The 12978-nt window shown below is 55.1% G+C and overlaps 1 protein-coding gene across 12 annotated transcripts in view; it reads right to left on the bottom strand.

Annotated features, from left to right (window-relative positions):
- IQSEC1 (IQ motif and Sec7 domain ArfGEF 1) overlaps positions 1-12978 on the bottom strand; it is a 297962-nt gene that overhangs the window by 68055 nt on the left and 216929 nt on the right. Inside the window, exon 1 of one of the 12 annotated variants that reach the window (XM_081526503.1) lies at positions 5069-5223. The exons of the other annotated variants lie outside the window; for them this stretch is intronic. The gene's annotated coding sequence lies outside the window, so the exon portion shown is untranslated. Of the gene's footprint in view, positions 1-5068; positions 5224-12978 lie in introns of those variants that run through there. 12 annotated transcript variants of the gene reach the window in all.

Below are 12978 nucleotides of genomic sequence, written 5' to 3'. Positions count from 1 at the left end.
CACCAGAGAGGAGGCCAAATGTGCACTGGGAGGTGGGTCCCAAGCTGAAGACACAGACTGTACAATTAAGTGGCTGGTGGCGCAGTGGAATACTACACAGCCAAGACAAGGGCGAGTGACAGCTCCCCATGACTCTAAGAAGCTAGGCCCGAACAAACATCTCCGGCCTAAATCTGCGTCCATGCTGCGGGCTGTGTCTCTTCAGTCGTGTCCCCATCTTTGCGACCCCATGGACGGTAGCCCACCAACTCCTCTGGCCGTGGGATTCTCGACAAGAACACTGGAGCTGGTGGTGTGCCCTCCTCCAGGGGATTTTCTTGACCCAGGGATGGAACCCGAGTCTCTTACACCTCCTGCATCGGCAGGCGGGTTCTCGACTCTAGAGCCACCTGAGAAGCCCTATGCACAGACAGCTCAAAAGAAGAACAAGGCCACCTTGTACAGAGTTGCTCAGACAGGTGGGAAGACAGAGCACGATGGCATTAGCACAGAAATCAGGATGGTGCGGTCTCTGAGGGGCGACGGCTGCAGGGAGAGCCCTCGGGAGTGCGGCGGGGGCTGTGGCTGCCCTGCGTCTCTGGGCCGGGGGGCTGCTCCTGTGCCCGCCTTTCCATCTTGCCGCGTGACGGTTTGAGATGGAGATCCTGTGTGTTGTGGGACATAGGGGACAGGCAGGGACCCCCTGCTGTGACAGCAGCGCCCCAGACACGACAGACACCCCGACAGGACAGGCAGCCCAGCCACACAGGGCACCTGAGCCGGAGGGGTTAATTTGCTATCTCATTTCAAACCAGGGCCGAGGATCAGAGACAGAAAGGAACCTGCTCAAGTTTGCCCAGCAAGTGGGAAGCCCGCAGGGCCAGGACTGGAGTCTCAGTCTCCCAGAGCCCAAGGGAGGGTGAAGAGGGCTCCTCTCCTCTCCCTTCTGGAAGGGTTCTTCCATGGCAAAGCCCCTTTAACACTGACCGGGGCAGACACATTCTTCTTAGCCCTTAGCACTAGCTGAAACGCTCTTCTTGGTTTGTTTACTCATTTGTTGTGGGTCTTCTGCCGCTGGAATCAAAGCTCCCAGAGGGCAGAGCGTTTGGTCTGTAGGTGCTCCAGAAATATTTGTTGAATGAGAAAATCAATGGAGCTGGTGTTTCTATCGGGACTTTGAGGCCTTAGAAATACTCAGTAGCTTTTCAACATCTCCATAGGAGAAACGGAGAAGGCAATGGCACCCCACTCCAGTACTCTTGCCTGGAAACTCCCATGGACGGAGGAGCCTGGTAGGCTGCAGTCCATGGGGTCGCTAAGAGTTGGACACGACTGAGCGACTTCACTTTCACTTTTCACTTTCATGCATTGGAGAAGGAAATGGCAACCCACTCCAGTATTCTTGCCTGGAGAATCCCAGGGACTGGGGAGCCTGGTGGGCTACAGCCCATGGGGTCATAAAGAGTTGGACACGACTGAGCAACTAACACTTTCACTTTCACTTAGGCCCCCTGACCAAGTCCAAGACATGATCCTAGTCCTGAATCTGGAGAAGCAGAATAATGAAGCGTCACCATAACACCCCAGGGCAACTGGCTTTATTAGAACAGCCTGGCACTGAGCACTTTCCCAAACCTACATTACCATTCTGATAGCTCTCACTAAGTCCTCAGATAATTTTTTTTTTTTTTTTAAGTCATTGGCTCTGGGAGTCCTGGAGCTAAAATGGCCCTCCAGGGCATCTCACTCGAGACACAGGACTCTTCTGGACCACCTCAGCGTGCATACCTCCACCGAGGAGAACTCACTGCCTTTTTTCTTGTTTGGCTTCAACTCGGCTGAACACAAAAAAGACTCACATTAGCCCCCTGGCACTGAGGACCAGCAGGTGCCTGGGCCACTGTCTCGCCCTCAGGGGATTCACAGTCTGGGGAGAGGAGACTGTCATCCCCACAGGATTGCAGTAGCCCAGGCCCAAACTCGTAGAGCCAATGACAGGGTCCCATAGAGAGCCTTTCTGTCTTGGGCTGCAGAGCCCGCGGGGATTCTCAGGGTCCGGCCCCTCTGAGCGCCTCCCCAGGCCGTCTGAGTGTGCAAACTGCCCAGCTGTCCTGGCGCAAGGGCCCGAGTCACAGAAGGGACTCCAGCCTGCAGTGGGCAAGAGGTGGCAGCATCTCCTGTGGATGCTGCTGGCCATGGGGCTGACATCCTTGTTCTGAGATGACGCTTCTAGAGCATTCAGGCACGTTAGCAGACGGGTCCGCAGCTTCCCAAATGAAATGAGATCATACAAGTGAGACCCCGTGATGAGGTCTGGCACAGAGCAGAGGCTTAAAAGATGTTTGCTGGGTTTGAATTGCGATTGTGCTGGGTCAGAAGGCCACACACACTCAGTTCTTTGAAAAGTCACCAAGAACTTGGCTGCCTGCACCCTGCCTTTCTAAGCCGGCGCTTGCGTGGTACTCCACTGAAGAGTCCAGGTGGTAGGGGTGGGTGGGGCATGGGTGTCCTGAAGCCAGGCTCACCTCTGGCCCTGCACACTGACCCGTCCCTGGTTCAGTGACGATGGGACCCCAGGGGAGGAAGACCCAGAGACCTCAGGCAGATTCTGCTCCAGAGGTGACATGGATGAGTGAAGGCCAGCAAAGGTTTTTGGGTGGCATAGATGAGTGGGCCTGGCAGGCACCAGAACGGGCAGGCTGAAGGCTGCCTCCAGTGGGCAGGTAGTGGGCACTGGAAGATGTTGCCCTTAGATGTGAGTCTGGGTTACACTTTATGGTGGCCATGAACACCGGGTCTGAGCGATGGCAGGAGGTGGGAGCCCCGGCCTCTACAGGGACCTGCCCATATCATGTTTCTTTCATATCAGAAACATCTCCTGACAGGAGCAAGCAAGCCCAGTCCCGACCCTCTGTTTATGACAGATGAGGTGGGCAGTGGTGGGGAGGGAGGTGATGAGACATCTGGTCAACCCTCCATGACCAGTTAGTGTTCCGCTCCAGCCTGCACACCCCCGTGATGGGAGCTCCCTGTAAGAGCAGAGAATGACTGTGCTCTTCTAGGGGCGCTTAGGAACTCAGCACCCTGAGTCAGAATACTGAGGACTCGGGGTGGGGAGTGTTCCAGTGCTGCCTTGGCCTGGGCACCTCATCTGCCCAACAGGGGGGCCTGACTCGGATCATAGGTGTGGTGGTGGGTTCGGCGGGAGTGGGGCGGACAGAGAAGTGGCTGGAAGGGCAGGCACCACGGGAAAGGGTGGCGACTCCAGTCACAGAGACTCAAAATGACTTAATGCTCGCAAACTGTGCGGAGCCAGAGTCCCCATCCTTGTCCCTCCACTGCGGGGACCTCTGGGGGGGACGCCGCATCCTCCGAGCCTCCCCCAGACTGCAGCTCCCCGCGGGATGGCCGCACTGCTGGAGAGCTGGGGGCCCCAGGGTGCGGCGTGACCTTGGACACGTCCCTGCCCCTCTCTGGCTCAGCTTCTCCAGCTCTGACGGGAGGCGGGCCCTCAGGTGCTCCCTGCAGCACTGATGCTCAGGGGCTGGGCCGTGGCGCTGCGGCGCCCTGGACACTTCCCGGCCTGTTCCTTCTGGCCTCCGGGGGGTCCTCGAGGTCGCTTCTCTTCCCTCGTTTCAAACCCCACTGCACACAGGCTCTCTGGCCACTCATGGCTGCAGAGGCTTGGCTGCCGGGCCAGCGCAAGTGATGAGCCAGGCCTAAAGCCGGGGGCAGGGGAGGGTGACCCGAGGTCATCTTGGTCGAGAGAGTGGCTCCCAGGGTTTGCACCCTGTCCACTGGGGACTGACTGCAGAGCCAGAGCAGGGGCTCCCCAAAGTGGGGAGCAAGGGCCCCACCCCCTCCCACCAGCGGCACATGCTCAAAGCTGACCAGGCAAGCAGACTGGCTGCCCCGGGGGCTGAAGCTCCCGGATAGGCCCGGGGGAGGGGACACCCACTGTCATCTTTCCGCTCCCTTTGCTCTGGGAACAGATCTGCTATGACAGAGGAGAGCTTAGCGATTTAAAGTGGCAACTGCCTGGCAGACACTTGGGTGGGGCGGGGGGGGGTTCCCCATGACTGTGGGGACAAGGGGACAGCCTGACCACGTCTCTGCCAACCAGCCCTGCCTCCTCACAGGGGCAGCTAGCTGGGCAGGGGAGGGGTTTACCCGCACTCGGAGCCCCTTGGTCCATGAGGGTTTCCCCCCAGGCTGGCAGGTGAGACAGAGTGTCCTGATACCCACAACAGCGCATGGTCACTTCCCAGACACCCTGCTCTCTCCTGCCCCATCTGGGATGTGGCTGTTCCAGCCCCCAAGCACAGTCCTTTAATCAGACCCCTTGCCTCCTGGGGGGTCTGACCCGAAGGACCCCCAAGGCTAGGGACCAGCGTCTTGCCCACGTGGTCAGGGTAGAAGGGACTGCCCAAGGTCATGAGAGGGTCAGGGGCAGGGCTGAATCCGGGGCCGGCGCCTCCAGCCCAGCCCTGGAGCGTCTATCTGGTTCCCAACGAATTCCTGAGATGCCTCAACCTCCCCGCCCGCAGGCTCCGGACCCTGGATCCGCGGCCGGGTTTCTCCGCGGAGAGGAGGCGCAGAGAGGGGGGTGGGGAAGGGAGGCCGCGGTGGGGGCCACATCTCCCCTCCCCAGACTCCCGCGACCCTCCGGGCCTGGGTTCACGGTTCCCAGCCCAGGCGAGGCAGCCAGCGGTGCAGACGCGGGGACGGACGTCCTGAGCCCCCTCCCCCAGATCGCGCCTTCCGCGAGGTTTCGGAGGAGCGATCCGCAGGGCCAGGAGGCTCTGTTGCCTGCGTCTCCGGGAGCGACACCGCAGAGTCCGGTTCCGAAAGCCCGGCGCCCCCGCCCCATCCCCGCCAGCCCGGGCCCGCTGCGGCCCCACGCCTGCGGCCTCGGTCCTCCCCCCGGGCCCGACTCCGCACAGCCGCCGGCCGCCCGCGCCCGGCTCTCGGGCGCCGCTGGCGCGTCGCTGCAGACTCGGCCCCCGCGGACCCCCGGCCCCCGGCCCCCGGCCCCCAGCCCCCGTCCCCGCCCGCCGCCGCGCGCGCCCCCCGCCGGCCCGCCTCGTACCTCGCGGGGCCGCCCGCAGCCTCCGAGCGCGCGCCGCCGCGCCGTCCCCGCCGTCCCCGCGGCCGCAGGAGCGCGGGCGGGAGCGCGGAGCCCCAGCCCGAGCACCGCCGGCCGGCCGGCCTCCGCGCCGTGACCTTGGCGTGCGCGGCCTCAGTTTCCCCGGCAGCGGTTGGGGGGCGGGGGCAGGTGCCGCCCCGGCCGCCGACGTCACCCGAGCCCGGCCAGTCGAGGCCGCTCGAGTCGGCGGGGCCGGGCGGGGAGCGGGTCTCGCGCAGCCCACGCGCGGCGGGGCGGGGTGGGGGGCCGCTGGGTGGCCCCGGCCTTTCGCTCGGACTCCCCGAGACCCCCCAGATAAGCACCCCGGAGCCGCAGCCGCCTCCCACGGAGGACCGCTGTCCCCGCCGGCCATGCCCAACCCCCTCCCCGCAGCCGCCCAGTTCTCGGATGAGAAGACCGAGGCCCAGAGAGGGTCAGCCACGGGCGCAGGGTCGCGCAGCGTGCTGGGGGGGGAGGGGTGCTCTGTAACCCGCTCCGGGAGGTTTGGGGATGAGGGTCCGAGCCTGCCGGAGGCGCCCCCTACCCCACAGCAAACAGGGACTGGGCACCCACGGACTGCTGGGCCGGGCCTCGGGGGAGGGAGACGGACAGGCCGTGGGTTCGGAGTGGCGTAGGCGGCCTGCAAGGGGCAGGACTCCGGGAGGGCTGTACTCCGGGAACAAGCATCTGAGGAGGGCGCGGTGCCTGGTGTGTAGGGCGGTTCTGGGAGCCCCGACCCCAGGTTAAGGAGGGCTTCCTTGGGTGGTCAGCGGGCAGCCCCGGACCACGTGGGAGCACTGGCGGCCGCAGTCTGGCCTGGTTAGGGCGCGCGCCCTGGTGGCCAGAAACGGCGAGACAGGGCCGCAGCGGTCCAGAGGGGAGGAGGCCGTTATGTGGTTGAGTCAGGAGACTGGCCCCGGCCCGCCTGCCACCCTGGGCTGTGTGACCTTGGGCAAGGCACTTCCCCTCTCTGGGCTTCTGGGGCAAGGTGGGGGGAGCCTGACCGTGCCCCCTGACAGCTCATGGCTCTGGATACGGGAGCCAGGTGGGGAGTAGGCTGTGGATGCTGGAAGGAACAGGCAGATCAGAGGTGAGAGGTGGACACTTTGTTCATTTACTTAAGCTGGAAACTATGATCCCGGTTTCACAGAAAAGGGCGGCACAGAGAAGGTAAGTCTCCTGGCCACACTCACACAGCTGGCCAAGTGCAGGGCCTCAGCTAAGTGGGATTCAGGACCACCGCAGTCTCTTTGTCTTGCGCAGGTATGAGCACCTGAGCTCTCTGGGAATACACAAGGCCCTGCTGATGGCAGAGATGGACCAGGAATGGCCCAGCTCCTGGGGGGTCCTCCTCACCCCTGATGGTCCCGGCAACCAGGACAGTGGTCCCCCTGGGGGGTGGGCTTCAGGGCAACACATGACCCCCACCCCAAACCCCATGTCATCGCTGGAAGTTTTGTTTTTAAAAACTATGAACTAATTTTATACTTTCAAAAACTTTTTTTTTAAAAAAAGAGGTCTTGCAGAAAAGATTCCTGTAGTTTTGATCATTAAAAATGCTTTCACAGAGAAGCTATCTCCTCTTGTCGTCAATGCCAGAGTGAGTTACCTGACTGGCGGGGAGTCAGGGTGCGGGGCCTGGGAAGGACAAGGGTCTTAGAATCTGTTCAGTGACCACCTTTCTAGGCCTCATTTGAATGCATCTGCAAGACAGACGGGATGATAAAAACCCTCAGCCTGCCCCACTTCAAGGGCTGCTCTGAGGATCAACTGTGATAATGTGTCAGAGGCTGTGTAAGACGCACTGTGTAAATATTTGTATTCCCACGGCAGAAAATCCGGATAAATCTAACTATATAAAAATGAGAACTTCTACATGGAATAACACATACCGCAAAGTAAAAACAGACAAAGCGTTCACTTAAAAAGATCTGCAGCACAGATGACAGAAGTTCATTGAGGAGAACGAGATGAAAGTTAATTTCCCTAATACATAAAGAGCTCTTTCAAAGAGATGGGAAAAAGATGACTAACCAATTAGAAAAAGGAGCAGAGGATACAAATGGTTCATGGAAAGATATTCAGTTTCACTTGTAATTAAATGCACATTAAAAAAATACAAACTGAAATACAACATGTTTGTCATCGTGTGTGTCTACCAGGCTGGCAAAAAAAAAAGAACAAGTTTGATGATGCTTTTGCTGTGGAAGGTGGGAGGAGATGAATGCACCTGAGCACTGGTGGCTGAGGTGCAAGATGGTGCAAGCTTTTTTGCAGGGTGACCTGGCAAAGGCATCCGGCATGCTGGCATAAAGACACAAGGGCGGTTGCACACAGCGCGCTGTCAGAGTGAGCAAACAGAGAAGAGAAACACCTCTGGTGTCCAGCCCTGGGGGAGAGGGAGCGGGCAGGAAGGCACCCCCAGGCTGAGACTTCCCAGTAAGGGACAGAAGGCTATATGTTGCAGTCCCTCTTGTGTACATTGTAAAAAGTTAGACATATATGTGTACTGACATTTCCTACTTCTTCTCCCTGAAAGGATACCCACATACCCAAACAACCTGATATCGATGGTGGCCTTTTGGGAGGATGTGTGGAATGGGAGAGGGAGGAGCTTTTCCTTTTCATTTTACACTTTTATACTGAGGGCTTCCCTGGTGGCTCACTGGTAAAAAAATCTGCCTGCCAAGGCAGGAGATGCAGGTTCGATCCCTGGGTCAGGAAGATCCCCTGGAGAAGGAAATGGCAATCCACCCCAGTATTCATGCCTGGAAAATCCCATGGACAGAGGAGCCTGGCGGGCTACAGCCAATGGGGTCGCAAAGAGTCGGACACAACTGAAAAACTAAACGGTAGCAACAATTGAGGGTTAGTTGATTTTTAAAAAGTCACCAGGGATTATCTGCAAATAGGCACAGGCTCATGGGCTAATTAAATCTCCTTCTTTACATGCCTTTAAAAAATTAAGCAACTGCCTTTAAAGTGAGTACAAATTATTGGAATCTTATTACCTACAAGTACACCAGTGAAAGACCCTGATGCTGGGAAAGATTGAAGGTAGGAGGAGAAGGGGACGACAGAGGGTGAGATGGTTGGATGGCATCACTGACGCGATGCATGTGAGTTTGGGTAGGCTCCAGGAGTTGGTGATGGACAGGGAAGCCTGGCATGCTTCAGTCCATGGGGTCGCAAAGAGTCGGATATGACTGAGTGACTGAACTGGACTGACGGCACCAATGAAGGATTGCTCAACAGATGACTGTCACGATACATCCGGGCGGCAGAAACCTACATGTCGGTCAAAAAAGACGCCCTTCGGTACGTGACTGACAAGGACGGTCTCCAAGTGTAAGAGTTTTCTGTAAGTGGAAAAAGCAGGGAGCACTACAGGGCGTGGCGCGTTGCTTTTTTCATAAGAAAAGGGGGTTCAGAGTACATGCTGGTGTATGGACATGTTATCTCTGGCCCAGATGCTTGAGAAACTGGTATGGCGGTGTCCTGGGAAAGAGCGTGGAGCATTGGGGGCTGAGTGGGAAGGAGACTGGTGTTTTACTGAAATGTTCCATTTAAGTATCTTTTGTGCTCTCTGCACGTGTGTTCTGTGTGTTAAGTCACTTCAGTCGTGTCTGACTCTGTGCAACCCTAGGGACCATAGCCTGCCAGGCTCCTCTGTCCATGAGATTCTCCAGGCAAGGATACTGGAGTGGGTTGCTTCCCTCTCCTCCAGGGGATCTTCCTGACCCAGGGATCGAACCTGAGTCTCTTACGTCCACCTGCATTGGCAGGAGGGTTCTTTACCACTGGCACCACCTGGGAAGCCCCTCTGCATGGACTACATGCAACTAAAAAAGAATGTTTTAAAAAGAATCATTTCTGAGACTACACAGGGAGTCGAGAGGCTTGCTCTGACCTGGGCTGGAGCTAACTCCCTGGGGACGATCATCATCCTCTGAGCTTCGAGGGCCCCTTGATGGAGCAGACAGGAAGCCCAGGGCAAGGCAAGTGCCCAAGCTCCTTGCAGCTCTGATGTCACGTCAGCCCAAGAACCTTCTGGCTGGCAGAGCCACCTGACGTGGGATGCTGCCGGGAGGTGGGGCCCCTGGCCATGGGCTGTGGGAGCGGAGGCTGGGGTGTCCGCCACCTCGGCCCGCAGCCCCTCCAGGCTGGCCGTGGTGCTCTTCCCTGCTCCTTCTCCCACCCGTGGTGCCCTGCCAGAAACTCCGGGTTCACATTTCCTCTCCAGACCAGCCCTGGCGACAGGCCCATGGGTCGGGGTCGGAGATCTGTCCCTAGGGGCACAGACAGAGGACCAGGCACCGGGCCCATGTGCAGGGTGGAGATGTCGGGGGGCAAGCGGGGAGCAGTGCCTCCTGTGGGGAGACTGAACCACTCACCCAATAATCTGTGACCCCCGTTACCCACCGAACCACACTATTCAGCTGGACAATCACGGTTCGGCACATTCTGGCCTCTATTTACCCTTCTAGCCCTCCCCACGCCAAACTGGCAAAAATCCCTAATGAATGCTTTTTGCCTGTTAGCTGAATTGGGGATCCAGCCTTTAGATCCAGCTGCAAAAATGTCACCTCCTCTAGACATCTTGGCTCACACACAGAGAAATTCAAGAAACATTGGCTATTAACAATAAAAACCACCACTGCCAGGCTGTCCTCTAACCATCGGTTAATGAGTCTATTCGCTGCCCACAGTTCCCGAGGGTGGGGATGGAGGTGGAATCCTGTTTCGCCAGCATCGATTGACATAGGACCTGGGACAGAGCCACGCCCAGTCAGTGGCTAAGCACTGGGGACCGTGAGGTGGGCTCAGTGGGGAATGGCTGGAGCCAGGAGGGGCCCTTGAGGGCTGCTCTGCTGGGCAGAGGACGTGCCCTGGAGGACGGGGACCTGGGCGCAGGGCCAGGTGGTGGGCACAGCCTCACACACGGTGCCCGCTCTGAGTCAGGCAGGCTCTGAGCTGGACACTCTGCCGCACTGTGTCTATTGCTTGTGCTTCTGAGAGGCAGTGATGCTCTGTCCATCTTACAAGTGAGGAAACTGGAGCTGGGGGGCTGAAGGGCTTCCGAAGTGGCTCTTACTTACTCCTCGTGGCCTCTGTGCGGGCTTGTAGGCTCTCACAGATGCATGGCTTTGGACACATCCCTTTCTCTCTATGGGCCTCTACTTTCCTACCTGAGGAATGGCTCTACACTAAGGGCTTCTCAAACTTCAGAACTGGTGGAGGGACTTCCCTGGTGGTCCAGTGGCTAAGACTCCGAGCTCCGAATTCAGGGGGCCTGAGTTTGATCCCTGGTCAAAGAACTAGATCCCACATGCTGCAGCTAAGAGTTCGCATGCTACAACTAAAGATTCCACGTGCAGCAATGCAGATAGAAGTTCCCACGTCCCGCAACTAAGACCTGGCACAACCAAATAGATAAATATTTTTCCGGAAAAAAAAAAAAAGAACGGGTGGACACCTAACAAGGCAGTTTGCAAGGTTTGTCACAGCACACTTGAAGGAACACTGCATCCAGAGCTACATGATGTCAATTCAGCATGTAAATTCACCACAGGATCCCTTGATGGCCACGAGTCCAGGACTGAAACGACTTAGCAGCAGCAGCAGCAGCACACATATACACATATATACATATATACACATATACACATATATACACATACATATATACACACACATATATATACACACATATACATATATATATACATATATACACATATATACACACATATATACATATATACATATATATATATGAATCACTTCTCTGTACACCCGAAACTAACACAACAAAAGATAAGCCACAGAATGGAGGAAAATATCTGCAAATCATAAAACCAAAGAGAGACTTGTATTTAGAATATAAAAACTTGTATGGTAATGTCCCTAGCAGCATATTCACAATAGTGGAAACAACCCAAATGTCATCAACTGTGGTCAGTAGATAAACTACACGTGGTCCATCTCTACAACAGAGTCTGAATAAGGAGGGATGACATCCTGATCCCTGCTGCAGCAAGGCTGAGCCTTGAAAACAGGCTAAGTGGAACAAGCCAGTCACAAAAAGTCGTTTACTATATGATTCCATTTATATAAAATGCTTAGATGTTCAAGCTGGTTGTAGAAAAGGCAGAGGAACCAGAGATCAAATTGCCAATATCCACTGGATCATCGAAAAAGCAAGAGAGCTCCAGAAAAACATCTATTTCTGCTTTATTGACTATGCCAAAGCCTTTGACTGTGTGGATCACAATAAACTGTGGAAAATTCTGAAAGAGATGGGAATACCAGACCATCTGACCTGTCTCTTGAGAAACCTGTATGCAGGTCAGGAAGCAACAGTTAGAACTGGACATGGAACAACAGACTGGTTCCAAATAGGAAAAAGGAGTACGTCAAGGCTGTATATTGTCACCCTGCTTATTTAACTTCTATGCAGAGTATATCATGAGAAACGCTGGGGTGGAAGAAACACAAGCTGGAATCAAGATTGCCGGGAGAAATATCAATAACCTCAGATATGCGGATGACACCACCCTTATGGCAGAAAGTGAAGAAGAACTAAAGAGCCTCTTGATGAAGGTGAAGGAGGAGAGTGAAAAAGTTGGCTTAAAGCTCAACGTTCAGAAAACTAAGATCATGGCATCTGGTCCTATCACTCCATGGGAAATAGATGGGGAAACAGTGGAAACAGTGTCAGACTTTATTTTTTTGGGCTCCAGAATCACTGCTGATGGTGACTGCAGCCATGAAATTAAAAGACACTTACTCCTTGGAAGGAAGGTTATGGCCAACCTAGATAGCATATTTAAAAGCAGAGACGTTACTTTGCCAACAACAGTCCGTCTAGTCAAGGCTATGGTTTTTCCAGTGGTCATGTATGGATATGAGAGTTGGATGGTGAAGAAAGCTGAGCACCGCAGAATTGATGCTTTTGAACTGTGGGGTTGGAGAAGACTCTTGAGAGTCCCTTGGACTGCAAGGAGATCCAATCAATCCATCCTAAAAGAGATCAATCCTGGGTGTTCATTGGAAGGTCTGATGTTGAAGTTGAAACTCCAATACTTTGGGCACCTCATGCGAAGGGGTGACTCATTGGAAAAGACCCTAATGCTGGGTAGGATTGGGGGCGGGAGGAGAAGGGGACGACAGAGGATGAGATGGTTGGATGGCATCACCGACTTGATGGACATGGGTTTGGGTAGACTCCGGGAGTTGGTGATGGACAGAGAGGCCTGGCGTGCTGCGATTCATGGGGTCGCAAAGAGTCGGACACGACTGAGCGACTGAACTGAACTGAACTGAACTGATAGATGGAAAGATTAGTGATTGTTGGGGACTGGGGCAGGACAAGACAGTGATGGAAAAAAGATACAAGGTTTCTTTTCAAGAAGATTTGAAATTATTTAAAATAAAATTGTGCCGACAGTTACACAGCTCTGTAAATATACTAATAATTGTTACATTGTACACTTCACACGAGTGAGTTTTATGGCACATAAATTAAACCTTGGTAAAGCTTCAAAAAAAAAAACCCCATGATGACGAAATACAATGCAAGATCATAAACTGGAAAAAAGACTTGACATTATTTGGATGACTGGTGAAACATGACTGTAAATTGTATTTTTAAAAATATTTTTGGTGGCACTGGGTACAGTATGTGGGATCTTAGCTACCCAGCCAGGGATAGAACCAACCCCCCTGCAGTGGAGTCCTAACCACTGAACCACCAGGGAAGTCCCTTTAAAGTGTATTTTAGATCCCAGAACTGTGTCCATGTTAAGTCTCATGAATTTGGCTACTGGATCGCAGTTACATAAGAGAATGTCCTTGCTCTTAGGAAACACAAG

Source organism: Giraffa tippelskirchi, chromosome 9 (assembly GCF_054371585.1).
Source record: "Giraffa tippelskirchi isolate mGirTip1 chromosome 9, T2T-mGirTip1v1.2.pri, whole genome shotgun sequence".
Classification (NCBI taxonomy): Eukaryota; Metazoa; Chordata; class Mammalia; order Artiodactyla; family Giraffidae; genus Giraffa; species Giraffa tippelskirchi.
Note: the sequence above shows the minus strand (reverse complement) of the source record. Positions and strands in the feature narration are given on the sequence as shown.